Raw genomic sequence first — 26,825 nt, 5'->3', positions numbered from 1 at the left:
AGGCAGACAAAATACAGTGTACTGAAGATTTTTATGAAGGAGCACCAGGGTCTCTGCTTGATAAACAAATCCAAATCACTGAGATGAAAGCTGAGTTCTGGAAATAAATGAGGGCTTTTTGTTTGGCAGGTTATATATTTTCTAGCCCGCTCATTGTGGGGACACATTGTTTTGAATTGGTTTAGGTAGAATTTGCTATTTCTTAAGCAGGGAGATTACCATGAACAGTTCTTAGTATTTGAGAAAATATTTCTTCCTATAAAGGAAGATTTTTTTCCAACACATCTCTGAAATGCTGTCATCTGTTACTTTCCCTAACACATATAAGAGGAATGAACAGCTAAAATGTACTGTTGGAAATCAAGCTAAAGAAGCCGAACCCTTTTTCCTCACACTGGCATTCATATTTCATATTAAGACCAGTTATCTTCCTGTAATTCCTACTAGCTTACTGAAGCTTCTGTAAAGAAGATTAAATTTTCTTACAATGGTGAGATGTTATGTGCTTTGATAAGGAAATGTTTCTTTTCTGTAAGTCAGTTGTTAGTAATACAACAATTATTTGATAATATTTCATTCACAATGGCATGCTTAAAATAGTTGCTGCCAATTCATTTTTAAGAAAATAATTACTTGTTTCTAACATCCCTGAAGAAATAATTATGTAATAAAAAATTACATGACTGACATATTCGTTACCTATAATAACGGCAAGTATTCCTTGAATTTTTAAGCAATTTTGTAGGGGTTTATATTTAAATATTGAAACCTATTAAAATTGCCCATGGAGATTTGTGGGAGAGGTTATCTATGGGCCTCTGCTAATTAATTATGATATATTTTACTTCCATGTGATTTGTCACTACTAGTCCTGTAAGGACTACAGGAAAAATCATTTGTTTAATCTGACTGGGACCTTGTGGCATTTAATTGTAAGCATAACTGTGATGCAATAAATCCAAATGAATTTGGACAGTGATTAACAGGAGCTCCTTGATATGGTAATGAGATTAAAAAACTGGTTCCTAAGTGTTTCTGTGGATTTCATTAACATTTTTGCAACTAAACACTTTTTAGGATAAGAGCAGTTGCTTGTTGTTGACCAGTATACATTATTGGTTGAATGTAACCTTCATGAAGATATTTCTTTGTGTCTGTGTATAAATATTTTTATATATGTATATATGCGTGTCAATGGAAAATGTACAAAGAAAATAAAATATGGAAGATTTATGCTGCATTTAATTATGATGGACCAAACAAAAATACACCACAGAGTTAACCTTATTACTACATATATTTCAAAAATTCTAGAGTAGACTAGTGAACTAATCACAGATATGTAGTTCCTGCTGTGAAAGCTTATTATCTAAGACACCTGCAAATATTTAGACATCTGCATAGCTTTACTACTGTGAGTAGTTCTACTGATTTTGTTTATCTGTTTTTGTCGAATTTATGCCCAAATTTGTCATTACATGGCACATTTACAACATGAAAAAGGAGGAATGAAAAAAAATCAGAAGTTTGATATGGTTATTCAGAAAGCATATAGATTGATCCTTTCAAATACTTTGTCATCAAATTGCTAGAAAGCTGAAATTTTGCAGAATATATGTATAATCTTGCTATTTAGCAGAATTACTGCAAAACTGTACAGAAGAAAAAGAATATTTCCATTAAAAGCACCAAACTGCTACTGAGCTTCAAGGCAAAGGAATTTTTTTGTTTGTTTATTCTTGCAACTCCCCTCCTGCTTATTTGAGTCTTTTTCCAAAACTTGGCTCATCTTCCTCTGTGCTGATCTTTAAATGGACTTGATAACCATCTCCAACAGTTTGATCATCTTTCTCTTCTTTACACTTTTAATACTTTTATTGCTGGAAAACAAAAAAGACATTGATTAATTTGAAGAGTGAAAGCCTCGTTCTTTGTAACCAGAATTCATGTAGCAATACTGCATTTTTCATATCCTGCCCTGGAAAAACACTTTTCTGTGCTCTAGAAGGAAAAATGGTTCAGTTCCTACAGCTTCTCTCTTCCTCGGCATTACGATTGCTAACCAGAGGTCACAGTCAGTTGTCACTGGAACTCTGTGTTTCACCAGTAGAAGTGATATTGTGCCACAAAATGGAGACCTAGCAGAGGTCAGTATTTTGTTCCATGAAATCCTTAGAGAAGGAGCTTTTTGTGTCTTAGGGCTGATGTGATGGCAGTCCTGTCACCAACATAATACAGGTTTCTTGTTTCCATTTGCTTGCAGAATTAGAGAAAGGGCTCTGAGGCATCTAACCCTCCCACAGCTCCAAGGCAGGACCCACGATGTGAGTGGTTTAGCTAGTTTTGTTTTGTTTTTAATCTGGATTGCTACTTCATACTCAGATTGATTTTTATCTTTGGGGAAGAAAATGTAGATTGTTTTACTAACAATGGGTAAACATTCATGCCACAAATGGTGATGTGACCTATATTTTGTTACTGTCCCCCATGCAGAGCTCTCTTTCCCTTTGGAAACCCAGATGTAGGAATGATGGTGAGAACTGGCTGCAGGCAAAGCTACATATGTCTTGTAGCGGGCTGGATTAGAATTTGCAGTGGTGTCCCCTGAGCTCCCATGGTACTGTGATGCAGCAGATTTATTCAAATCATTAAATAAGGAGTTTTACTCAATTAAACATCAGAAGGTATTGATTGTATAGGACAGTTACTGGTATGTGCTGTTATGTGAAGGTTACTGCAGCTGCCCAGCTCCAGCTCCCTGTTCGTTGCGTAGTTTGTGTTATGGAACTTCATCAGCAAAGCTTGGTGTATTAACAGTGCCCACCAGCTGAGGTTTTGGTGCCTGAAGAGGTGGGATTAAACACCCTGATGGTAATGATAGTGGTTAAACAGCCAGCAGTTCATTGTTTTGATTACAGCCATTAATTTGATGCAATCTTCTTTGACATCACCATCATTATTTCAGGCTGTTTGCAAACTCAAGAACGTAGTCTTGTCACTACAAATTGTTTTCATTTGGTGTCTATGAAGATTTTCCTTGAGACCACAAGAGTGAGAAACACATTTCTGAAGAAAGCTTAGATATTGCAGCCGAATATTGCAGCAGAGAGTGAACACTGCAACAAATTCTTCTTCTGTGTTATCATGGAATATGCAGAACCATGTTCAAAGGTTGCACAACAACTGTAGTCTAAATGTGGGGTTTTTTTCTTTTTTTTTCTGTTGAGAGACATACGATAAAAGGGTTGTGAGCTACCTAGACCTCAGAGTTGCTTAATAGCTTGTGGGAGCTCGCTACTTGCCAATTTTAGAGCATCGGTCTATCTGACTTAACCACATGTAGACTTACTGGCAGGTCTACTCAAATCAGTGGTGTAATTATTTACTTCTTAAAGAGAAAACAGGCTTACATTATAATGACCTTACAATAACTTTCAGTTTTATGTGGAGAAAAATAAACAGTTGTCATTTCCTTGTTATTTTGAGGTTTGAGCCTTTACCACAAAGGTTTTAAATATTTACTAACTACTATGTTCTCTGAAATTTCTCTGTTTAAAAATACAATGGATTTATTCAGGGAAATCTTTCTGCTGCACCAAGCTTCACAATCTTGATTATAGGACATTATAAATGAATGTCTTTCCCCACCATTTTTCTTGTTATTACTTGAGTTTGAATTCATTCAAACTGTTTACTGCTTTTAGTATTTTAGCTGCCAGCTAAAATTTCAAAATACAAAGGCTTTTTTTTTTTAATTTGTGATACAGCCATGTTTGTAGAAAAAAAGCATTTTTGGCATTGGAAGAAGAAATAAGTTTGCCATTTTTGTATCTGAAAAATAATTTCACATTAGAATGCTCCCCAAGGGTTTAGTTTTGTTGATATCAGAGATACTGAGTAATGAAGTGTCTTTTTTGTTAATACTATCTTTTTTTTTTTTAATGTGACCCCAAGTGAGGAGAGTGTTCTCATTTAACCAAATATTAATTGCTCTCTGCTTTTTCTGCTTTACCTGACATTGAAGTTTAGAAACTCCATTTTTCCTTTTACACCTTTTTGCGTATTTCTAGTAGTTACCCTGAGATCTTGAGGACTCAAAGGACACTAAAAAGAGGTGAAGCAGTAGTTTGGCTACTGTGAAGGAAGGCAGCAGTTCTAGGACAGTAGTAGGGCAATAATGGTCTGGTGGAGCTGGCCGTAGGAATTATTAACTTTGGAAGTATATTTGAAAAGCAAGAATTGCATCACTTCAATTTCTAGCTTCTTCTAAATGTGTGACTCCTGAAGCTTCTAAGTCGTTGTGGTTTTTCATGGGAAATGCGATGATTTCAACCGTTTTTATTTCAAATCAGGATGGAAAGTTGAAATATCCTTTTTTTTTTTCTTCACTGAAAAGGAAGCTCTGCAGAGTTTTGGTTTGTTTGGAAATCCTGAAATTAAGCTTTTCAGTGTTCCCAAACCATGTTGAACTATTTCATTCTGGTTAGACCTTAACCTTTCTTTCCTCAAATTGCTGCCTGGCTCTGTGGTAGTTGTAGGGCAAGCATGTAGTCTTGCTGCTGGTACAATGAAGGAGTTTGGCTTCCTGGAGGTGATGCATCTCCATGATCCATCATGTCAGCTGATCAGATGACAGAGTTTAAGATAAGACCTTGGATAAAGCCATTTTAGTTAGGTCTGGCAGAGAAAATGTCACTGTACACCAGTTTGAACATAATGTCTGAAGAGTCTAGACTGTGGGAAAGAAACTGTGAGCTCTTCCAAATGTCTCTGTGCCAGATGAGACAAGTTTCGGAGAGTTTATCTGATTCCTGCCTGTGGCAGATGAGGAATGCTCACTCCTGTTTTACCATCTCTGCTGTCATGATGATGATACCTCTAACAGGAAAGCAGGAGCCTTAGCAAGATACATGGTGCTGAAAGAAGGGTGAGAGTCTTGACAGTAGCATCTTAAATCACTTCAATTGTTTGCCATGTAGACCTATTGCAAGATATTGTTGGATAGAAATTCTCTTTTCTGCACTACTCCTCCCATATGAAAATGAGAGCTCAGTAGCTCAAGCCGAAGTACCTGAGTACCAAAATGAACTTTTTTGTTTTGCTTCAGTCTAGTGTGTTTTAGCCAGAGATTAAATTAGGACAAAATAAATTTCTAGCTGGCTGTTAACAATGTCACAGTATGTCACAATATTTGGAGTGGAGTGCTATAGATAAAATTTAAACTTGTATTCTAAATTATAGCATTAAAAAAAAAATCTTCAAACTTCAAAAAACCATATACCTTCCATTACTCCCCGACACTGCATAAGCAAAGGCTCCTCCCCATGAGGAATGGTGTGTGGGGAGATTTCCCTGCCCCAGCTAATGGGCTTCATCCACTGCTGCTTAGCCAGATTTCAGGTGGGTCTCCCAGAATCCCAACACTCCTTTCTATAGGATGAGCAGCAGCATGTTCATTTTATAAGTGAGTAAATGAACGCACTGAGGATGTCAAGAGATGTTTTCAGGATGTGTGGTATTTGCTTTCAAAGGATGGTTTTAGTAATGAAGAAAATGCTAAATGAGAAGGCTGGAACCTTTTTCCGTGAATGACTTTTTTCAAGTATGTAGATACAGACTTTTTTTTTCCTAGAAATTTTGAAGTTAAACCTAATATTTCTCATGTTCATGGGTAGAAAGAGCAAGCAGAACTCAGCCTGGCTTTTGAATTTTCAAAATCTTCCCCAAAATAGTGCAAAGGAGCTTGCCAAACACAGAAGAAATTATAAAGATTTATTTACACTGCTTGTTCTCCTTTTTGTCTGGCTAATCATCATACTGTTTATTCCTGAAGTGAGAGGTGATAAGTACGTAATTTTAAAAGCTGATGGGGAAAAAGATAGTAGCCCTCTTTGTGGTGATGTAGTATATTGGCAAGATGCAGCCCTTGTTCAGCTGTGGTTTGTTAACAGGTAATGCTCTTTTGGGGTGGAGATGGAGATTGAAAGGGGAAGTGGAAACTTCCTCCTTTGCTTTTGTCATCATACATCCATTATCCAGGATATGTGAATTGAGAGCCATATGCTTGGAGTCCAAATATCACTCTGTATGTTTAAGCGTCTCAGTATAGGTCAAGAACTATATGCGGCATACTAAACTGGGAACTGTGGGGTGGGTGGCTGTTTTGGTCTTGGTAATAGAAAATGCAAGTCATCTTGGGTGGAGAAAGTGGGTATATTTTTATGCAGAGCCCAATACTAACAAGTAAATATTTACCTTGGAGCAGTAACGTCATGTTACCGTGCTATTTCATTGTAAGAATAAGTAAGAGGTAAATGTTTGCTTTTAGTTACTGTCCCTGGAGCTTTTAATGTAATACTGTTTAAAATCGTTATTCATGTCATAAAAAGGCAGTTTTCTCTTCTTACAGAGGAAAGACCGCAAAGACAACAGCAATTCAAGCTGCCCTTAAGGCTCCACCGTGGTGCACTAACCCATCCTGCAGAAACAGCCTCTAACACTCCCCTTGTTAGTGTTTGTTATGTCCTCAGCCCGTCTGCCTCAGTGGCTGTCAGTGGGAAGGAATTTGGGTGGTCATTTTCCTGATAGGGACATCAATTCAATTGAAAGTGGATTTCTGCCTCAAAGACTTACCACTGAGCAGTGACTTGTGGCCATTATTGCCTTTCTTTGTTTCTGCTATTGTCTTGTAGGGGACTAATGCAGAATCCTACTGCTTATTCTGTAGATCCCTATCTGCCTTTTTAGTTACCTGGATTATAACAAATGACTGAACCAAGTTTGTCTTCAACAAAATTGAATTTGATACCTTTTAGACTTGCTCTACATATAGAAATGAGATGAATTTGGGGGTTGCCAGTCACAATTAGAAAAGATACTCCAAGTATATTACCTTACTAGACATACTTTTTTCCTACCCACAGAAGACAGGGAATGGTCAGTCATCTTTGCAGCTATTGCGAGTGATTTGCCATGTCTTTTGACAGAAGTGAAATTTTATTTCAGGTGACTTAATCATGGACTCTTCGTAGAAGTGGAAATAACGATAGAGTGTGGTCTGTGACCTTGTCAGTGCCAATAACCCAGGCTATACGTTCAGATTTCAAACAAATGAAAGTTTCTGTCAGTAATCCTGAGGGTGATTTCTACAACTTCCTTGACAGGAGTATTGAGACAAGAAAGCTTCTAAGAACTTCCCTTGGAACAATAATGAAAGATAAAGCTATCTGCAGGGGAGCAGGTTATAATGAGGGCGGATCCCAGCATGGTGAGGGCAGCAGATAGTGATCTACAAAAAGACCAACAACGGTATCACCAAAAGCAATGGTAGGAGGATGTTACTGTGTTTTAGCACACGATGTGGTAACTGGCAGCAAACCAGGAGTAGATTTTGTGTGCTGAGCTAGTCAGGAATTGTTACATTTGTGTACGATGTTTATTTGCTAAGCTTTATGGTCAACTTCATTACTCTTCATTTTATTCATTATTATGTCATTGAGCAGAAACTTGTTAAAAGATTAAAAGTTCCAATTGGTTGCTCATGCCTAAGGTATGTAAATGCTTTGGAGCTCCGACAGTAATTTACTGACATTCTGGCAATTTGCACTTAAATAGTTTATGCACACGCGTATACATGCACACAAGCACAGTGTAATCGAGTAAAATTAGCTCTTAGTATAAAGGACCTGATCCTACAGAAAATCTCTTTTGTTTCTTTGGAATTGACCAGTTTAAAGTGTCTATGGGAGAGGTTCTCAGAGAGGAGCTAAAATCAAACAAAGCTCCTGTAAAATCCGAGGTGCAACAGTTAGTACAGAGTTTCTTTTGATGCAGACATCACCAAAAATTTCATAGCTTTTCAAATAGGTCACCTGTGTTTATACAAGTGCACAAATGCACATACGTTGTGCACACACAATTGTAAGTGTAGAACATTGTGTGTGTCTCCATATATGTGATATATTCAGGCATATAATTTTAAATCACGTTTTACCCTTCTCACGCTCAACATTTTCTTCTAATTTGCATCCAGCTTTACAAATACTGCTTGTGAATAGTGATAATTCTTTTGTTACAAAATAGGGGTTTGATACCAGGCTGCCGTGTCCTCAAATCTAGTACAAATGCTCACATTTTGAATCTTTATAGGCAGAATTTTTGTGGGCACAAACTTACTAAACTCTGTCTTGAAGTCGAGAATGAGGTGTCAAACACTCAGAGTAACTATTCTTTCTTTAGAGAACAGATATTTCCTCAGCCAAACCTTCAAAATCATGCAGTACCACATGAATTCGAATAGCACAAGGCTGATAGGACACTGCAGCCTTTTCCTACAAATCTAAATTACAGATTTGGCCATAAAAACAGATTTTTCAAAATTGATGAAATGCTTTTATAAAGTTTACTGGCCTTCATTCAGGCACCAGGTGTTCCTCTCTTTTTTTCAATTATAAAAATTCCAAACCACTCTGTCATTTAAAACTAGACAGAGGTCAGATCTTTTAAGAGATTTTGGAGATTACTGTAAAAAAATCTATCTTTTAAAAAAACCCCAAAATTATTTACTTTTATTGAAAACTATGTAGTTTCATGACTTCGTGGTATTGGAAGTAGAAAGTATAACATATATGTAACAATGATTGTATGATCATGCACAGTACTCTTTATCTACAAATAAGTCATGTCGTATACATCCTGTAATGGAAGAATTAAGACGTGAAATTCAGTAAAGAAAAGTGAATTATACATATTTTTTGTCAAACACTGCAGACAATAGAAAATGCTTAAAGACTTTGAGAAAGAAAAAAAATTTAATAGTTAAAAGCTGAATTACAGAGAAGAGATGAAAAATAATGTAGTCTCTGTATACCACAAGTTATGGTGTTGTTAGAACAGTCTGTACTGGAAGAAGGGGGTTTCAAGTCATCAAATAGACAAGACTGCTCAATTATAAAAAGCTAATAACTGAATGAAGGTTTCTTTAAGTTTTCTTAAAAGGAAGGACAATGGTAAAATTTGAGAGAAAATTGAGAGAATTGTGGTATCCTACAAATAAGGTACATTTATCTCAAACATACAAAGGAAATATGGAGAGGGAATATATTCTTACTTGATACTTACTAATTCTTACACTGAATACCCAATTGAAAATATTTTACCACCTTTTATTAACACAAAATTTCTTACATGTAATAGGAACGATCTGTTTATAACCTAATGACCTGTGATAATTTAGCTTTAGAGGGGTGAATAATACCTTTTCAATTCACCACCCATTATTTTCCCCAAAGTTATCAGCTAATCTGATAAAAAAAGCATCCTCTCCAATACTGCTTTACACAAGGATAACATTCTGTCTAGAGGCACTTCTGGGGAGTGAAGCTGTGGTGTTGCATCAGAGCGAGGACAAGGTGCTTAATTTTGTAACTTCTGCTATTATTTTATGTTTCTGAAGTGTCTCTTCAATACACACATTTTCAATGAGCAAATGACTTTGCTCTGAGAGCCAAAGCTGTAATAAGTTTCTTGCATAGGTTTCTCAGAGTGTGTTACCTCTTTATGATCTGTTGTATTTACCCAGGTTAGGTTAACTTTTTCTTAGATTAACTGATAAACCTAAAAAATTAGCAGTTTTTATTTATCAGGTAAATGCAGCAGTTTGTGGTTTTCAAATGAGGAATTTGAATTTTGAATGAGGAAGTTTTTTGCTGCTTTTTTTCCTTTTTTTTTTTCCTCCTAAGTTTAGTATTTCAGGTGGTGTTTTTTTTCCCTTCAGTCTGCACAGTAATAGTTTGGAAAAGAAGGTATAAGTTGTAACACTTACAGCAGTAGCAAGGAGTAACAACATTATAACATCTTTTTTTTTCAGTTGTCAGAGTCTTTCTTTTTGGTGTACAGAGGCAGAAAAGATGGTCAGTTTCCCCGGGACATAAATCCTTTCTGTCTGATAAACTCAGGGACCATCCCACATAGGCTAATAGTGACTGGCAGGGGATAAGCCGTTCCAGGTTAGATGAGAACCAAGCACTTTCTCTTTACTGGCATGTAAAATAACTATTGAAATCCTGAAGTCAGTTGTGAAAATACCAGGGATTTTTTGGAACCAGGATAAAGCCCTCGGGGATTTGTGGCAAGAAATGATTCTGCACTGGTCAGTGAAATACCCTGAAAAGTCTCCTGGAGTCTTCTACATGTGGATTTTCCATTTGTCTATAAGCAGAATATTTCAGAAAAAGCTAAACCAGAAGTATCTCTGCCATTTATTACCATGCAAAATAACAGAAAGGAATGTGAAACCACCAGAGAATTCTGAAAACTGAGCATCCAACCAAGCTGTTACTTGTGATTTGAAGTTTGTAATCAGGTAGATTTCTCACATGGTCTTTTTTAACCTAATTCTGTTTTCCTACATTTAGTTCTTTATGCCTAAGAACTGGAGGGCAGAATTTCTCTCATTTTTGGGTAGTGATATAATTATTCATCTGCAAAATCAGTGGGCTAGATTCAGGACAAGAGAAAGCCTTTGTTGTTTGTAGGGAATAACTTATTTTTAGTAAACCTTTAAAAATGCACAATTTTTTGTTTTAAAAAGAGCTATAGAAGGCCGATGAAATGCAGTCAGATAAACTGGTGATACTCCCATGTCACCACTTTCTGTTGTTAGTAGCTGCAAAAATGCCTGTATTTCTATCCTCTCGATCTCTTCTTCTTTCTCTGCTGTATCTTTCCATCTGACACACACTCGTATCCACACTTTTTCTTTCTCTCACACAAACGTACTGGCTTTTAGTTTTCCAACTTTAAATTGATTAGAGCACATTAATTTTTAAATAAGTGTCACATATCCTTAACCAAGCACTAAAAGGTTGAGAAGGCTTCATGGTGTAAAGTCTGATCCAAAACTCAGTGAGAAGAATTTTAAAAATGTGGGCTGCCCTTCATTAGCCCTCATGATATCCCTTGGCAGGCAGTGTGTGCTAACTCTGCCATGCCAGGCCAGGGCAGGACCAGCTGCCATGCACCATTTACCCTCTGTCAGCAGCTTCACTCAGAGCCCGGGCAATACTGTACACACGAGTCTGTCATGCGTCAGCATCAATTAGGCTCAGTTTGCTGCGCTTGGGAAAAGCAACAGCCCTACTATTAACCATTTTATTTCTTTCCTCCCCCCCCAGTCATCATTTCACTCTCCAAGAAAACTGTTGGATTTGGCAGAAGTGTTTTCGTAGCCGTTCTTGCAAACAGCAAGTTTGTTTTGAAAGAGCTCGCTGATTCAGATGAGTTGGTTTCACTGCAAGGAATGTGCTTTATTGGTACTATTATTTAAGTGGGGAAGTTATATACAGCCTGTGCACTTACAACCTAGTCTGATTTTCCCTTTCACTTGCTATGAAGAATTGTTCATGTCTGTCTGTCTGTACATATATATATAGACTTATATATACACCCATGCACATGCAGTCACAGATTGTAATACCTATCATAAGGCTAGGATGATAAAATATATTACTAAAATTGTATCTTCTGACCTTCTTGTATTATATACTCCACAAGTTTTCAGTTTTTCAGTTGTAGATACACCCTCACATTGTTTTTTTCCTGGGTATTGTTGTTTGAATTGATTGTTGCTAAAATTTCCCCAACTTTGTGAGAAACCCGCATGTGTGGTCATGCCTAAATTTGACTCACTATTTTGAGGCTTTTCACCGCTATTATGAAGGGGGTGGGGAGCAAGACGACCACCCATGGTGTGTTCTTGTCAAGCAGTGTGGTGAGCAAATGGGTTCACCGATGTGCAATGAGTGTTAAGAGAACAACCTCTTCTGGCAGAGTTTTCAAGCACTTCCCTCCTTCCCCCCCTCCCCAAATTACAGCTTCTTCCTCCGTGTAAGTATAGAACACCCATGACTATTTATATAATAAAAGAGCTACTGTGTACTTTAATGGATAGTTAAAGACATTTTCACAGGTCTGTATCCACATGGGATTTATGGAGACTTATAGGCCTGGTCAGTTTGTAAAATCGTGATAGCCCAAGAGACTGTTGTCAGATGTTGGTAACAAGACAGTGTTTGAAAGGAATCAAAACAATATAAATCCTGTGAGATCTGTGGCAGCAGGATGGGTTCTAATGGAGAGGAAGACAGGGTCGACCACCACACAAGAGAACAAGGAGAAGAAAGTGTTTTTTCTCTTTCAAGCTTGCAGCACCAGCAGGGGTAAGCAGGTTTCTGAAAAGAATCTCATCAGTGGATCAATCCAGTGTAACAGATGGAGTGCACAGATATTGTCTATCAGATTTCCATCGCATGTGGCAAACAAATACATTGTTGCAACTGTTAGCAGCAAAACTTTCCCTTTTTTTAACTTCATAATTACCAAGAGTTGAAAAGAACTGTGGGTTAATGATTTCCTAACGATAACTATGGGGGACTTGGGGGATAGTAACTTCCCCAAGGAATACATTAGTAGGAGATATAAAGTCTCTGAGCATCTTGAATGGAAGGATTTGGATCTGCAGAAATAACTGCCTATAGCGTTGCATTTTAAAAAGTGGAAATTTTCCTAGGAAAGGGAGACTGGCCTGGATCTTCATCTCCTGTAACTGGCAGGTTTACACTGCTGACAGTGGAGACAAAGCAGTCCTTACCAGTACAAAGTTTTGGGCTTTGTTGCCATTGTAAAGCCATTAGCAAGAGCAAGATTTGGGATGTCTGAGAACAGTTCACTGTGAGTGCACAGTTACAGCAGTCGGAGGCAAGGTGTGAGGCTATGAATTAATTTCCCAGTGTTATTAATATTGTTGTTATTATTTAAAAGTTAATTTTATTAAGTGTTGACATGGATATCAAAGTCTGGATGCAAATATTATAGAATCATAGAATAGTTTAAGTTGAAGGGACCTTTAAAGATTATGTAGTCCAACCCCCAAGATGCCTCTAGGCATCTTCTTCAAGTAATAGCCCTGAAGATGGACTAATGACTGTATGGTACTCATGGTGATGGTGTGGATGCAATAGGTTTAGAAGTGATAGTTATCAGGGATTAAATGGTTAAGCTTGTAACAAGAGCATGTCAGAGTTAATTTTTGTAAATAACAGTTGTTGGGCCTAGTAAATATGTAGTTAGGAACTAAAAGACCATGGTTTATTTTAGAGACCATTAGTTATAGAAAGTATGGACAGATAATTTGAAAAGTTTCTCTAGGCTCAAACGAACCAAATGGGTAATAGGGTGGGTTAGTTCTGTGAAGTAAGTGGAAAAGGATTGTCCAGGGTTGAAGGCACAACTCAGTTACCCAGAGATACAGAACTGTGGCCATTTGAGATGACACAGGGCATCTCCCATCCTTTTGCTGATTCAAAGGAATGCAGGTCTCCCATAGATCCTTTATCCATAAAGCTGAACCCATTGAGAGTGTCTTGAGTAATATTCTCCCTCACATGACTGTAGGAATCAGGGAAAAAGAATCAAGCCCTGGATCTTGACGAAACAGATGTGTTTGGCTAACCAGAGACACTAACCATGTGTCTCCATCTATGGAGATATTCAGACTCCTGGGAAACCTGCTCTAGGTGACCGTGCTTGAGCAGAGAGGTTGGACCAGATGTTTTCAAGACATTCTTTCCAACCAATTCCAAGAAGTCTGTGATTCTGTGAAGAAAGATGAGTGTAATATCAAGGAAATGCAAAATCTAGGTTCACCTCAGGTGTGTGGAAACGGGAATTCCCAGATTCTCAGAACTTTAACACGCAGCAAAATGGGTTATATTCTTGGGAGCTGTGACAATTGGGATGTTGGGGTTTTTGCTACAGCAATTCATAGAATCTGTTCATCAGTTCTCTTAGTTTTGTTTTTTAAAACCTTTTGCAACATAGCATATAGAAAATGAGAAAAGATTTACTCCATGCTTAAGGCACATGGCTTGGATGGTGGTAAAGTGTTTTCAGTTCTAGATCTACCATGAAGCTTCTCATTATTGTGTGTAAAGCTTCTCAGTCTTTCTGAGCCTGTGTTTCCCAACTTGGCAAGGAAGCTGTTTAAGGCAGGGGCTAACTTTTTATCCATTGTATAAAGTATAGTTAACCTAGTGAGACTGAATGACTACCATTACACATCATTGATGAGGTTTGAGAGTGATTCTGGTCCAAAGAAACCAAATGTCCAAGCCAAGAGATAGCAGATCCACCTTGACCTTGAATATCATTGAGTTTCTGGCTAATATTATAATTCACAATGTTTCTGTTCTTAAAGGTTTAGCCACAAGAAAGAAGAATTTTGCAGAAGTAAAGTGTAAAGTGAAAATGTTTCCATAGCATCTAAAACAACAGAATAGTACCAGAATAGTTGCCTTTTTCAACATATATGACATTATTCAGTATTTTTTAACTCATGCTCTAAGCTTGCTGTTTTTCATCAGTACTTCAGCCACCTCAAATAAAACTTCCATTTGGAATTGACTCCCCACCTCTGATGCTTTTTTTTTTATTTTAGTCTCCTCTTTGGTTCCAAGAATTCTAAAACAAAAGCCAAAATAGCATTTACACCCTTGCTTCCTCCAAAATACCTCTCCTCCTTCTGGGCCTACTTTCTTTGCACACTAACCCTGTAATTCTAGCTCTGCAGGGGCCCTGGTGCCTTTATAGTATCATAACCAGGTTTACATGTCTGTCTAGATACTGAATAACCTCGCTTCTGGGAAGAAATAACTACACACCTAGCCATACCAGTCTTTATTTGCCTGTTAATTGAACCCTGCCTTCCTTTTGTCTCCCAAAAGAATGGAAATTATCAGTTCCTCTCTGAACACCTCTTGCCCCATGAAAAAAAATTTATGATTTGCCCTATTTCCTCACAAGATCCAAAGACCCTTTACTGTAGATCTTTAAAGTAGGAGAGGGATGTGGAGAAAGGTAGATATTCACCTAATACTCAACAGTTCTTATTGTATCATGCCACAGCCCTCAAAATAGAAATACGTGGTGTACAAAATGCATCTTGCACCCAAAAATATAGTTCTTTAGTCACAAAGGTACATAAAAATCACTCCTTTGGGTTGCATTATGGGGTGTTTGTCTTGCCTGTGAGTTCTGTGAATTCAGGCCCTGACATGCCCACTAACCTGTTAGGTGTGATGATGTCAGGACACCTGTGGTTTAGGTAAATACTAACAAAGAACTGTATTGAAGGCACAGGCAAACTTGCAACACATGCAAAGGAGGGCTGAGAAGGTCCTTCTTGAATTAACCATTCTTGTACGTTACTGACAGGTTTCGAGAGAGTTGTGCTTTTTCAGAAACTACCTTTATGGAAACATGAGAATTAGTAATGAGTGACTTCGGTGAGGATTCTTGTCCATCCACCTGACAGAGAAAAATTCCTTGCTAGAGGCAGCATGTTTGGAGGGCTTAGATAAAGCTTGATAAATTGGGCAACTAGATGACAACGTCATTAGGGACATAAATAAAAGAGTTCAAGAAAAACCAAGGTAATGATAACAAGAGTCATAAATTACACAGTCAGGTGTTGGCTGAAATTCACTAAAGGAAGTAAGTGAACTGTGTGTGGTATTTTATGGATTACATGTATATATGTAAATATGCGTTATGTTGTGAATAAAAGGAGAGCAAGTAGGCTTAGCATGAATGGGTTGTTTTTACCACTTTAAGTTGATTTTGGACATACTAATGTAAATATTTATTCTCAGATGACATGGAAAAAATGGGGATACAAATTTTGCAAATAGTCTTCTTTCTAGAGAAGCCAATGTGGTTATGGAGGTGACTTTGACTGAAGTTAACAGAAACAACTCTGGCCCTTTCAGGTAGACTATACTGTTTCTGAAGTAAATTTTGGTATATCATGGCCAGACATCTACCTCCTACACCTGCTTACCTCAAATCAGATATTTAGTTACCTAGTAATAGTGCATCTAATTATTCTCAAGGAAAAAAAATATATTTATGAAACAAAGGGGTATTTTGAGAATTAGTAAAGGTTTCACTTAATGAATAACTAAGGTACCATTATTTACGTACTTTGCTCTGAAATACCATTGAAATAGTAATATTAGGCTCCCTTTGTTTCATAATCTTTGGTTTAAAGTACAAATGGAATTTAAGATCAGTGGGTTTATTCAAGAAAATAAACCTTAAAGAAAGTTGTTCAGCAGTGCTGTAGTAGTACATTACCGTTGTAGATAAAGAGTATGTGAATTTTCCAAAGCCATTTTGGGTCTGAAGCAAAGCATGGCTCAGCTGGAATTTAAGAATGAGACTATATTAGGAAGTGTATGCCCCCAGCAGAATAGCTTTTTAACAATTTCCATCTTTGCGAACCTTAACCAGTTTACTTTCAGTTCAATTTTATAAAGTAGGAAGCTCATAGTTTTGCAAACAGTCAAAGTGAGATTTAGAAAGCCTAGGAAAATGTTTAAGATCTGAGAAAAGCAAGAGTCAACCGTGGAGTTCTGTAGCTTCTGATCTAGAGTACAGGAACTTCATGTTTAAAGCCTCCAAGTTCTAAAGTTGAAAGTGAAAAATATACAGTAGTAAGGCCAGGTCTGTATGAGCATCTTTACTTGTGTAATAACTGTAAACAGCAGGTTGTATTTGTGTGATGGGAATAAAAATCCCATGATAAATGAAGCTGCAAATAGCCTGAAATCTCACTGGAAGTGGTTGGGTGGAAAATTAATAACAATTAGAATTTGACAAAGTACAAGTGGCAAATGAGTTGCATTCCTTCTTCCTTAAGGAAGTTGAAGAGGAAGTATGAACACCTGATGTAGAAAAGTTTGCCAGGTCATTGAGTTCAAGAGAAGGATCAGGAGACCAGACCACTGAAAAATTAGTCTTGAATGCTTCATTATGTATATTTTAATGACCTCCACGTAGCTTAAACCTGTATTCAGAAGTGAAACAACCATATAAACAAAATGAGGGGGGCTTACTATGAGACAAGAAGACAAAAGGGAAAAGTGGACACAATTTATCTCTAGTGTAGAAGAACTTGTAAAAGGGAGCACGGTCCAGTGCAGGGTTTGGAGACAGGAGGGCTCCAATCTGTTCCAAGCCACCGGCACTGCCTGACCCGGGCAGGTCACTTGACTTGTTTGTGCCTCTGTCAATCCAGCTGGAAAATTGGGTAACAAAAGCAAGACCCTGCTGAAAAACAGATGCTCCATCAGAGTTGAGCTGTCCTGGATAAACAAATTACAAAGCATTGATAGATACCACAATAAAACTTAGATGGGTCTGTGGTTCCAGTAAGGAAAAATGAGCAATGTGGGAAAGATCCAGCTGACACTGCTGGGGGCTCACAGAAAGCGATTTGTCTCCGAGTTCACAGGTGAAATGAGGAGCTCACAGGATGGACACAAAACTGGTTTGTGTTGGAAATCAGAAAATCAGAAAGACAATGGTGTTTGGAGTCCATCCTGTGTAAGATCTGGTTTCAAATTGCCCAAGGTAGGAAAACAATAGCAGTAATTTATTTCTTATGGTGAAAATTTAAGTACCAAAAGGCTATCTGGAAGATGAGCATCCTGTAATTCATGACCAAATGTGTAGATGCAAACATCAGAGACTTCACATAACTCACTGGTCTTGCTTTAGAGTTATATTTTAGACCTTTAAGGGGACCTCATTTGAAATCATATAACCTTTAATTTATTTTCTTAATTTTTTAATTTCCATGAATTTACATCTTGGTCTTGGATCCCGAGTCCTTCAGAAATATAGAAGGCCTTATAGAAGGCAACTGCTGAGGCTTTGAAATTAAACTAAATCCACAGGCTCAAATTTGGTTGACGATAGAGCACTGTGTTAGGAAAAAAGATAATAGAGCATAAATTCCAGATCCCTGGATTGCAAGAATGTGCCTTAGGGTGGTGTTTTGAAAATGTTTGGCAGAGTGCTATACAGAGGAATGTATTCATTTTACTATTTAAAATTACTTTTTCAGTATGTATAAAAATCCATAGTGTGTAAATTTTATATGAAAAATAATGTTGATATTTTTAAAGAAAAAATCTCTGGGTGTAGTGTAACAAACAGACCTCTGAAAATAGGATTCAGAAAATTGAAGTTAATTTCTTGACTCTGCTAATAGTAGTTGAGTGCTTTGGCATGCCATTTTGTGTCTTTTTACCTCCATTTCCCTATCTGAAAATTGGAGATAAAGATTCTTACCTCTTTGTACAGAGCTGATGATGAAGAACATCAGGTAAGAATTAGAGTGAAAGTAAAGCATGCATTCACATTTCATTGCAATGAGCTAAGAAGCAGCTTTGTGTTGTTATTTCATTGTGTTATTTGTATTTTTGTCCCACTGGTTGATGTGGATGTGACAGAAGGAAAAATGCTGCATGTATGTTCCTTAACTGGAAAAGGAAAGACATTGACTACCACACCAGCACACTTTTTCTGGCAAAGCAACACATTAAGTGCAGTTCTGACAGTCTTGAGACACTAGTTCAGCATGTGTTTTACCACATTTTAAGACTTACATAAAAACACAAAACCTGCTGTTCCATATTAGCTTGAGATGTATTGAAAATAGTTGTTTTTTGGCCTTTCTGATACTCTGGATGAGGCAAGGTTAGCTTGAAGACTCCAAGATGCTTAGAAGGGTCTTGAGCAGTATGAAGTACTGAGTTCACCCTAATCCCTAAGCCTTAGGGTGGCAGATCATTTGGCAGAAATATTGAAAAGTCACACTAATATTTAAGAGAAAAAATATTTCCAATAACCTGAAGTGTGGTTTTCTGAGAGATGTGTGCCAGAACCAAATCTCCATCAAGTCATTAGTTTCCTGTCCTCATACTTAGTCTTGGCAAGGAAACCTTTTGTTGGAAGATGTGTTATTATGGCAGCAATGGAATTGCTTTGAGACGCATCCAAAAACAATCTCAAAAGCTGTACAGAAAAATGCTAACTTCTCTGGACACAATGAGACTGGTGATTTCTAATTCTGCAACCATATTAAGACTTACCTGTCTTGTGGGCTGCTGTGTCGTGGTGCTGGGTGGACCCCTTTGTTCTGGTCACCCAAGGAAGTGTGTGTGTTTCCTGAGGATACACTGCACTGCCAGACAGGCCACAGGAGCAGAAAAGGAGTGAAAAGTCAGAGGCAATAACTGTACTGAGTTCTTAGATTTTAATATGTTTATATGATTTTTTCCTACCTTCAGTATTAAGTCTGTTCTTATTTCCTATCCTGTGAGTACACCGAGTTGTTAACTCTTTGTACACATGGGGGCAGCAGTTTTGGCTGGGATAAATTTAATTTTCTTTAGGCTGGTATGGGGCTGAAAATTGGATTTGTGCTGAAAATAGTCTTGGTAATAGGGGGATGTTTTAGTTATTGCGGAGCAGTGCTTATGCAGTGTCAAGGCCTTTTCTGCTCCTCACCCCACCCCACCAGTGAGCAGGATGGGGGTGCACAAAAACTTGGGGGCATAACCAGGAGAGCTGACCCCAACTGACCACAAGAATATTCCATGTCATATGGCATCATGCTCTGCATGTAATAATGGGGGAGGGAGAAGGAAGGGGAGACATGTAGAGTGATGGCATTTGTCTTCCTAAGTGGCCATTGCGCGTGACAGAGCCCCACTCTCCTGGAGATGGCTGAACACCTGTCTGCCCATAGAAAGAAGTGAATTAATTCCTTGTTTTGCTTTGTTTGTGTGTGTGGCTTTTGCTTTCTCTATTAAACTGTCTTTATTACAACCCATTAGTTTTCTCTCTTTTCGGATTCTCTCCCTCATTCCATCAGGAGGGAAGCAAGTGAGTGGCTGACTGGGGCTGAGTTGGGGTTGGCTGTGGTTAAACCATGACAGTCCTTTTTGGCACCCAGTGTGGGGCTCAAAGGGTTTGGGATAATAACAGATTGACCAGAGGATATTAGAAGGGATTTATATCTGTTAGTAGCTGTGGGTCATGATATTGATTCATCTGTTCTCAATATTAGTTTATCTGATCTGCACCATGTGCTTTTTTTTTGCTGTACGTGTTAAGGATTGGTGTTGGCTTTTGCAGTTTCCTGTACTCTGTAGTGATTAGTGATGTTTTGCCTGGGAGATTTGTTGTTAAAACACTGACCTCGGCTTCATCTGGTATTTGGGCTCTGTACTGAAGCCCCTGTATTTTGGATGCCATCTCATCCAGACAACTAAGGATTATAATTCTTCCTCTGAAAAGTTTTGTGGGGTTTTTTTGTGGAGGAATTACAGAATGGCACCTTTGCTACCTTCCTCTGTGATGTTTTCTCCCTCTTTACAAGACCTTCTCAGTATCTTGAACATCCTTGAATAGTTAAAATACTTTTATTGGTATTTCCTAGGAATACAGCTGTGATTTTGTCTAAGGTTCACAACCCATTTAGGAATATGATCTATGCTTTGTGAGGGTATGGCAATGGATGGCACAGCATGTGGGAGAATATCTAGGGAACTTCTTACATCCACTGGTCTGAAACTTCACTCCTGAACAATTACAGGATCCTGATGAAGTGATAGAATGCTTGGGGGAAAAAAATGCTGTGGCTATTCCAAAGAGACAAAACTTAGAATCATAGAATTGTTAACGTTGGAAAAGACCTCTAAAATCATAGAGTCCAACCATTAACCCAGCACTGCCCACATGTTCACTGCTAACCCATGTCCCCAAGTGTCACGCCCACACGTTTTCTGAACATTCCCAGGGATGGCAGAACTTCCTGCACTGTGCTGGACCCTGGCCAGCATCTACCAAACACTGCTCCATATTATGCAGTCCCTCCAAGGGTCTGCAATAACAAAAACATCTGTATTATCAACACTGTTTCCAGAACAAATCCAAAACACAGCCCCATACCAGCTACTATGAAGGAAATTAACCCTATCACAGCCAAAACCAGCACAGCATGATTAAGGGACTAAATATAGGCAGGCAGAAGGAGAAAGTGTTTTTGTAGTTACAAAGTAGAGAGCTGTATTCGGTCACAAAGAGCTGTGTTCAGTTAGCATCTCTGCCACAGGCATCCCAAGTGATCCTGGTCAAATCACTCTGAATCTTGCTTTTTCTTTATAAGGAATAGGATATCAGACAGTTTCTCAAAGAGATACTTGCAATCTCTTCATTGGTTTTCAGCTATTGAGGTCTGGAGTGGACTTTATTCAAGTATATCTTGTGATACCTAGTATTGCTCCTATTTTATTTAATGCTACCTTCTAAATCTTGTGGTAGTGTCATTAGAGGAAAATGTCCTCTACTGGGAGAAACGCTGCCTAAAGCAAGAGGCAAATACTGCCTTTGCCAGTGCACCTGGCAGTAACAATAGGCTGTGAACTACAAAGGATGACATACTGCAATTAATTTTTGAATGAGCCATTCAAGATACTCTCTAAGTGATTGGGGATGGTTTTGATATCTTTGTGTCTTTTAGTGTCAAATGGGATTGGTTTAAGATCGGACTTAGAACAGTTGAAGAGGCAATGACAGGGCTATGCTCCTGTTGGCAAAACTTACTCTTATTTGCAGTCATCTGTGTCCTGTCCTCCTCAAACCATCCGCAGGGACTCCTGTGCAGAGTACACTGGGCTTATTAGCATGTCACATGTTACCATGCCCTGAGTGACTGTCCATAAGCAGTCACAGCAGAGATGGGCAGTGTGCCACACAGACATCTCAGCACAGTCACGGGCTAGGGGTCTGTCTGTGCTGAGGAATCAAATAAATTACAATAACTAGAATTTTCAGCTTCATTCCTAAAAATCAGTTCTTGCATAACTAATTGTGTGCAGTGAGGAGCTGGCCCTTCTCCTTATTTCAGTCTGATAAATTGCCACAAGGTAAAATAAAATAGATTACTAACCAGGCATTGCTCTTCTAGGATGTCATGGGGATGTAATGCAGTTGCAAATGGAGAGGGCAGGTGGTCCAGACAACTGCAAATGGAAAGGTGCCAGCAAGGCAGTCTTCTATTAAGAAGTGATGCAATTATGAAATGGTTTGAGGACCTCTATATTAACCCATAAAACAACAGACACTCTCAGAGGGAATTGCCTTCTCCCTGACTTTTGCCTGCTGAGCTGCGTTTTCTACCCTCAATTGAAGCATCTCTCTTGTAATACATTTCTGTACGTTTCTGTCTGTGACAGTGAACCTTATCTGCTATCAGAAAAAATAGTAGAAAGTCTGAAATGGGGTGAAATTAAAAAAAAAGAAAAGGTTTGCTGTAATTTCAAGACACAATAGTGATAGGTAGAGACTGGGACTGGCAGTCATTAAACAAATCAGAGATGAGGACTCCTAGGCAAGTCTGGAAATATCAACTCGTGCTGAAATGTTTTCTCTCAGGTGTGGGCTTAGGGAGAGAAAGCTGGGTAAGTCCATTAGCATTGCCTTGCATGGTCCAGCTGCTGAGCTGCTGTGTGGCTTTTCCACAAGGACTTTGTTTTCCAGGACAGCATTTGTGGCTGCTGTAAGCATCCTGTGCTTGCCAGTGCAGAGAAGACAAAGCAAATACAGCAGAGCTTGAATCCTGATCGAGACAGCAGTGGTCTCATGGATGGGGAACCGTTTGGGGTTGATAAAGTTTCATCAGAAAAGATTTAATTCCTGGCTCTGGCACAGTGCTGGGGAGAGGATCTAAGCCGGCCAAACCCTGTGTCTCTGTTTCTCATCCAGCTGAACAAGACAGTGACACTTGTCTTCCCACGGGAAGGATATCGAGGCCTTTGGCTGGAAGTCATCCTGCAAAGCATGGGTGTGAAACTGCTCATGTGCTGATATGTGAAGTTGGCTGTTTGGCCCTTAGCCAGCTGTGCACATGAAGTCCCTTTGGAGGCAGCAGGACTTAAACATATGCTGGAGTTTAAGCATGTGCTGAAATGCTTTGTAAATGCAGGTCTTTGTGACTAATGATACTTATGTGCTAGGATGATTACGATCATGATCTTGGATATTTCTGAGAATGCTTTGTCTTTCCCATTTGAAAAAAAAAAAAGATTTCTGTGGCTCTACACTTATTACAATGCTGTTTTAATGAGGGGTTTTTTGTGTTTATAGTAAAGGCATGGCTTGCACGAGCTTAGGCTTTTATAGGTCTTCTTGAAGGGAGAATGGTAAAGCAGAAGAAGAAATCTAATTCAAACGCTGTCTCTTTGGGGGCTGAAAAGGAACTGTTGCATTGCATAATAAGGAAAACTCAAAAAAAAGAAGAAGTTAATGATATTACTAGAAGCAGGTTAAAAAGTTGATTATGGAAGCTGAGCTTTGTAAATAACTGTGAATTCTAAGCCGAGGTCTCTGAAATGCCAATTACAGTCACTTGAGTACATGGGGGCATGCTGGGCTTTTGCCGGGAGAGTTAATGAGCAATTTCATAACGTGCTATATATCACTTTAGGAAGACATGATAAATTGCCTCTAATGGTATTGTGTGTATAAATGGGAGCTGGTTTTGCTCTGTGTTCAGTTCTAGTGATTGGGTGGTACACCTGGAAAGACTTGTATTTTAATGGGCCCTTTTTAGCACTTTTGCACCTCGTATGTTCTGGATTATGTATGATTGATGGCCTTGAATGTATGGGAAGGAAAGATATGTAGATCTTAATGCTTTTAAACCATTTGTTTTCCAGTCTTTCTAAAAGGCCTCTCTGTTTTCTGGGTAATGGTTTATACTTCTCAAGTAAACAGAAGTACGGTTCTGGGACTTTGGCTTTTAGCACTATAAATCCAGTGGATTTTTATAGGATGGTCATTCAGTTTATAGTGCACTTAAGAAAAGATAGCTATTTTCGTACTAGTCATTAAAGACAAATAAGTAGGGAGTTTGGTAGATAATTTGATGCATGAAGTAGATTTGAAAAAATATAAAACCAGAGTTTGCTGGGCATTCGTCTAGCTTGCATTTCATATGGTGAGTAAAATCTCTTTTTACCTTGGGTCACACCAGTGTGTTCACAGTCACAACCTTTCTCACTGTCTTAAGCATTTCACGTACATGTTGTTCAGCAGCTGGACTGATATTCTTTAGAATAATAAAACACGTATTTCTCAGTTTCATGTCCCTATGTCTTTCATTGTCAGGTGGAAAGTTCAACTGGGGAAAGAGATTAGATGACTTTGTGATGTTTTTGCATTTTAAATGCTTGCTTGTTAAAATTAAATTTCTGACTAATTGCAATAAGGTAATTTGCACCTCCCTCCAGTAGCTTCTTATACTTAGTTTCCATTCTTTGCAGGTATTTAATAAAAAATTAATAAGATGAGGCTCCTGTGTGCCAGGTGCGATGGGTCAGGGTCATGGAGGCGGGTGGGTGTCCAGCGAGTGCCGTCAGGAGTTACGTGCCACTCCAGCATCGTGACCTGATTGTGCTGTGCAAACCCACCACGAGACTCAGTCCCTATTCCCAGTACTCAACAATGTCACCAGGCAAGAGAGAGAAATTACAAGCCCCACGTTATGAATGACATAATTAAATGAATTCTGAGGTGTGTGTCAGAGCAAGGAGCCAAACCCGGTTCTCCAAATTCAGATGCAGTGCTGTGAGCACAAGACGAGCTTTTCTGGTGTCAGAGGGAAGCTGGGTTTTCTGCCAACTTGTGAAATTATTTGTTGAAAACATATTTTAAGCTAGCATATGTGTAAACAGTCTGGATTAATTTGAAACTGAGGTTACTAAACCACTAGAGTAACATGAATAGAAATTAATGTGTGAGGAGGTGTGCTCCACCAATTTTTTGCTTTCCTGATATTTATATTTAAAGTGTGATTCTACTACCTGCCTGTGTTTAATTAAAAAGTATAGATGTCCAACTTAGTTTTCTACTGTAATATGAAGCAATTAAATGCTAGGAGAAATGCAAAAGAGAAAGAAAGTTAACTTCTGTAGCTTGATCGCTTACATTTAATAAAAAACAGTTATTATGGAAAATGCTTTGGAAATAAAAGGCAAATTTGCTACTTCAAAGTTGAAATATTCCTGTTGCATAGCACAGCACAGCTGGGTTTTCTCTAATATATCTTTTTTTTCATGTTGCTTAGTATGCTGATGCAAGGAAGGAATATTTTTCTGCGAATTATATGATATCAATATCACCCCAACTTAAAGGTAGTCACATCTAATAGAATACACTGGTATCCAGTTGTGGTTTTGGTTTTATTATATATGTGTTTGCTTCCTATAACTCCTGGCACAGAGAGTCTGTGTTTGTACTAATTGCATTTTTAATTGAATTTTTTTTCAAATGTTTTTAATACGTGAGAGTATGTTAGCATCACTTGTAAAAAATCATGTCCTGAAATCTCAGGAGCATGAATACTTTGGATCTGGACATAAGAAAAATAAAAATAAGCTAGATTTGTTGAGTGTCACAGAATCACAAAATGGTTGGGGTTGGAAGGCAGCTCTGGAGATCATCTAGTCCATCATCATCTGCAAATGCAGATATAAGTGTCTTCATTGTGCTTTCAGCTTCCTTAATCAGGCATCCAGTAGCTACCTGGTTTTCTTTGTAATATAGATAGGGATCTTTGCAAAAGTAAAAAATAAAAATAAAAAATTGCTACATTGCAAACTTGCTAAAAAAGTCTGCCAAGTACTCTCAACTGGGAAAAAAGTGTTTCCCATCACTCTTAGTGTGCAAAAAGATTCCCTTTCATGAAAAACAGTAGAGATTTGAAGAAGCCGATAGTGGAAGTGCATTTGAAATAGCAGTTATTGTCTCTTGGGCTGTTTTGGGGAATTTGTTTTGTTGGTTTTGAGGGGATTTGAGAGTGCACTGAATAACTATTACTTGTTTAATGAAAACAATTGCAAAAAGGTACAATAAATATTGTTCTTTCAATGTTTGTGTTGATTTTAGTTGGATGGAAAAGCTTTTGAACAATCTCAACTCTCTCAATATAAATGTCGTAAATGATCTGAAGTCATATTCAACTGTATGGCCCAGTGATGTGATACCTGGCACTTAAATCCTCTTTGTGGCCTTTTTAGTGCAAAACTTCTCCAATAACCTATCCCAAAGTATTTTGAGACAAATGTGCTTGCTTTTTTTTCAAAGTAATGTATCTAATCTATCTAATATTTAGGTAGAATGTCTTATCTGCTTTTGACAATTTATCCTCAACACTCTTGTGTTCAGAATTATTGTTATTTTTTGTCTCAGATAGGGTTTGAGCACAGTTTGGATGTTGCCTGTCCCGGATTTCATAGGTACACTTGAGCATCCTCTGCCTGCACAAAAATCTTCATCTGGAAAATAGGATAATGGTTGTCTGTATGATGTTGAACCTCAACCTTGTGAGTCCAGAAGAGACTGACAGTGTGTAAGGAGAGCTGTGAAACATCAGACTGATGTGGGCTTGATGTTTGCTCAGAGCACAGCAGCGTGGGCTGTTGAAGATCATGTAAAAGAAATACAGTGACCTTCCCAGTGTCAGGCTGCACCTTGTCTCCAGAGACAGGAACTGAGCTCAGGTCTCGTAAGTGTCTCAACTGCCTGAGTAAATCTGTTATTTTTTCCATAATATGTTTAAACACGTACTCTGTATCACAGTTAAGCACAATGAGAAATCTTACCTCTTTAGAAAAAAAAAGAAAAAGAGCCTAGGAGTTAGGTTAGGAAGGGTAAAGAAGCAAGACAGGCAACTTGCAATCCAGCCCTCATATGAAAGTTGCCCCAGGCAATTTTGTTATGTCCAGGGAAGCATATGATATTCATTGCAAGGGCCCATCATTAATGCTGACTCTCTGGGAACCTGTCTTATGTTGTTTCCACTTGGGACAGGTTAGCTAGAAAATTGATCTGATTTTATTAAAGAGTCGTTTTCT

The 26,825-nt window shown here is 38.2% G+C and overlaps 1 protein-coding gene and 1 long non-coding RNA gene across 7 annotated transcripts in view; one reads left to right on the top strand and one right to left on the bottom strand.

The window, feature by feature from the left end:
• Positions 1-26,825, top strand: part of VTI1A (vesicle transport through interaction with t-SNAREs 1A) — a 273,725-nt gene that overhangs the window by 109,782 nt on the left and 137,118 nt on the right. The gene's annotated exons all lie outside the window — the stretch shown is intronic.
• On the bottom strand, positions 1,772-19,335 carry LOC113971796. 2 transcript variants are annotated; one of them, XR_003535659.1, is made up of 3 exons: positions 19,188-19,335; positions 18,996-19,087; positions 1,772-1,880 (listed from the first exon to the last, which is right to left on the bottom strand). It is a non-coding gene; the product is annotated as an uncharacterized LOC113971796 (long non-coding RNA). The 2 variants fall into 2 exon arrangements; XR_003535660.1 differs by lacking the exon at positions 1,772-1,880 and adding an exon at positions 16,892-17,134.

The sequence above is a fragment of the Neopelma chrysocephalum genome, unplaced genomic scaffold, assembly GCF_003984885.1.
Source record: "Neopelma chrysocephalum unplaced genomic scaffold, ASM398488v2 Primary Assembly neopelma1_85, whole genome shotgun sequence".
NCBI classification, from domain to species: Eukaryota; Metazoa; Chordata; class Aves; order Passeriformes; family Pipridae; genus Neopelma; species Neopelma chrysocephalum.
The sequence above is the reverse complement of the archived record's forward strand: the minus strand, read 5'-3'. Positions and strand labels throughout refer to the sequence as shown.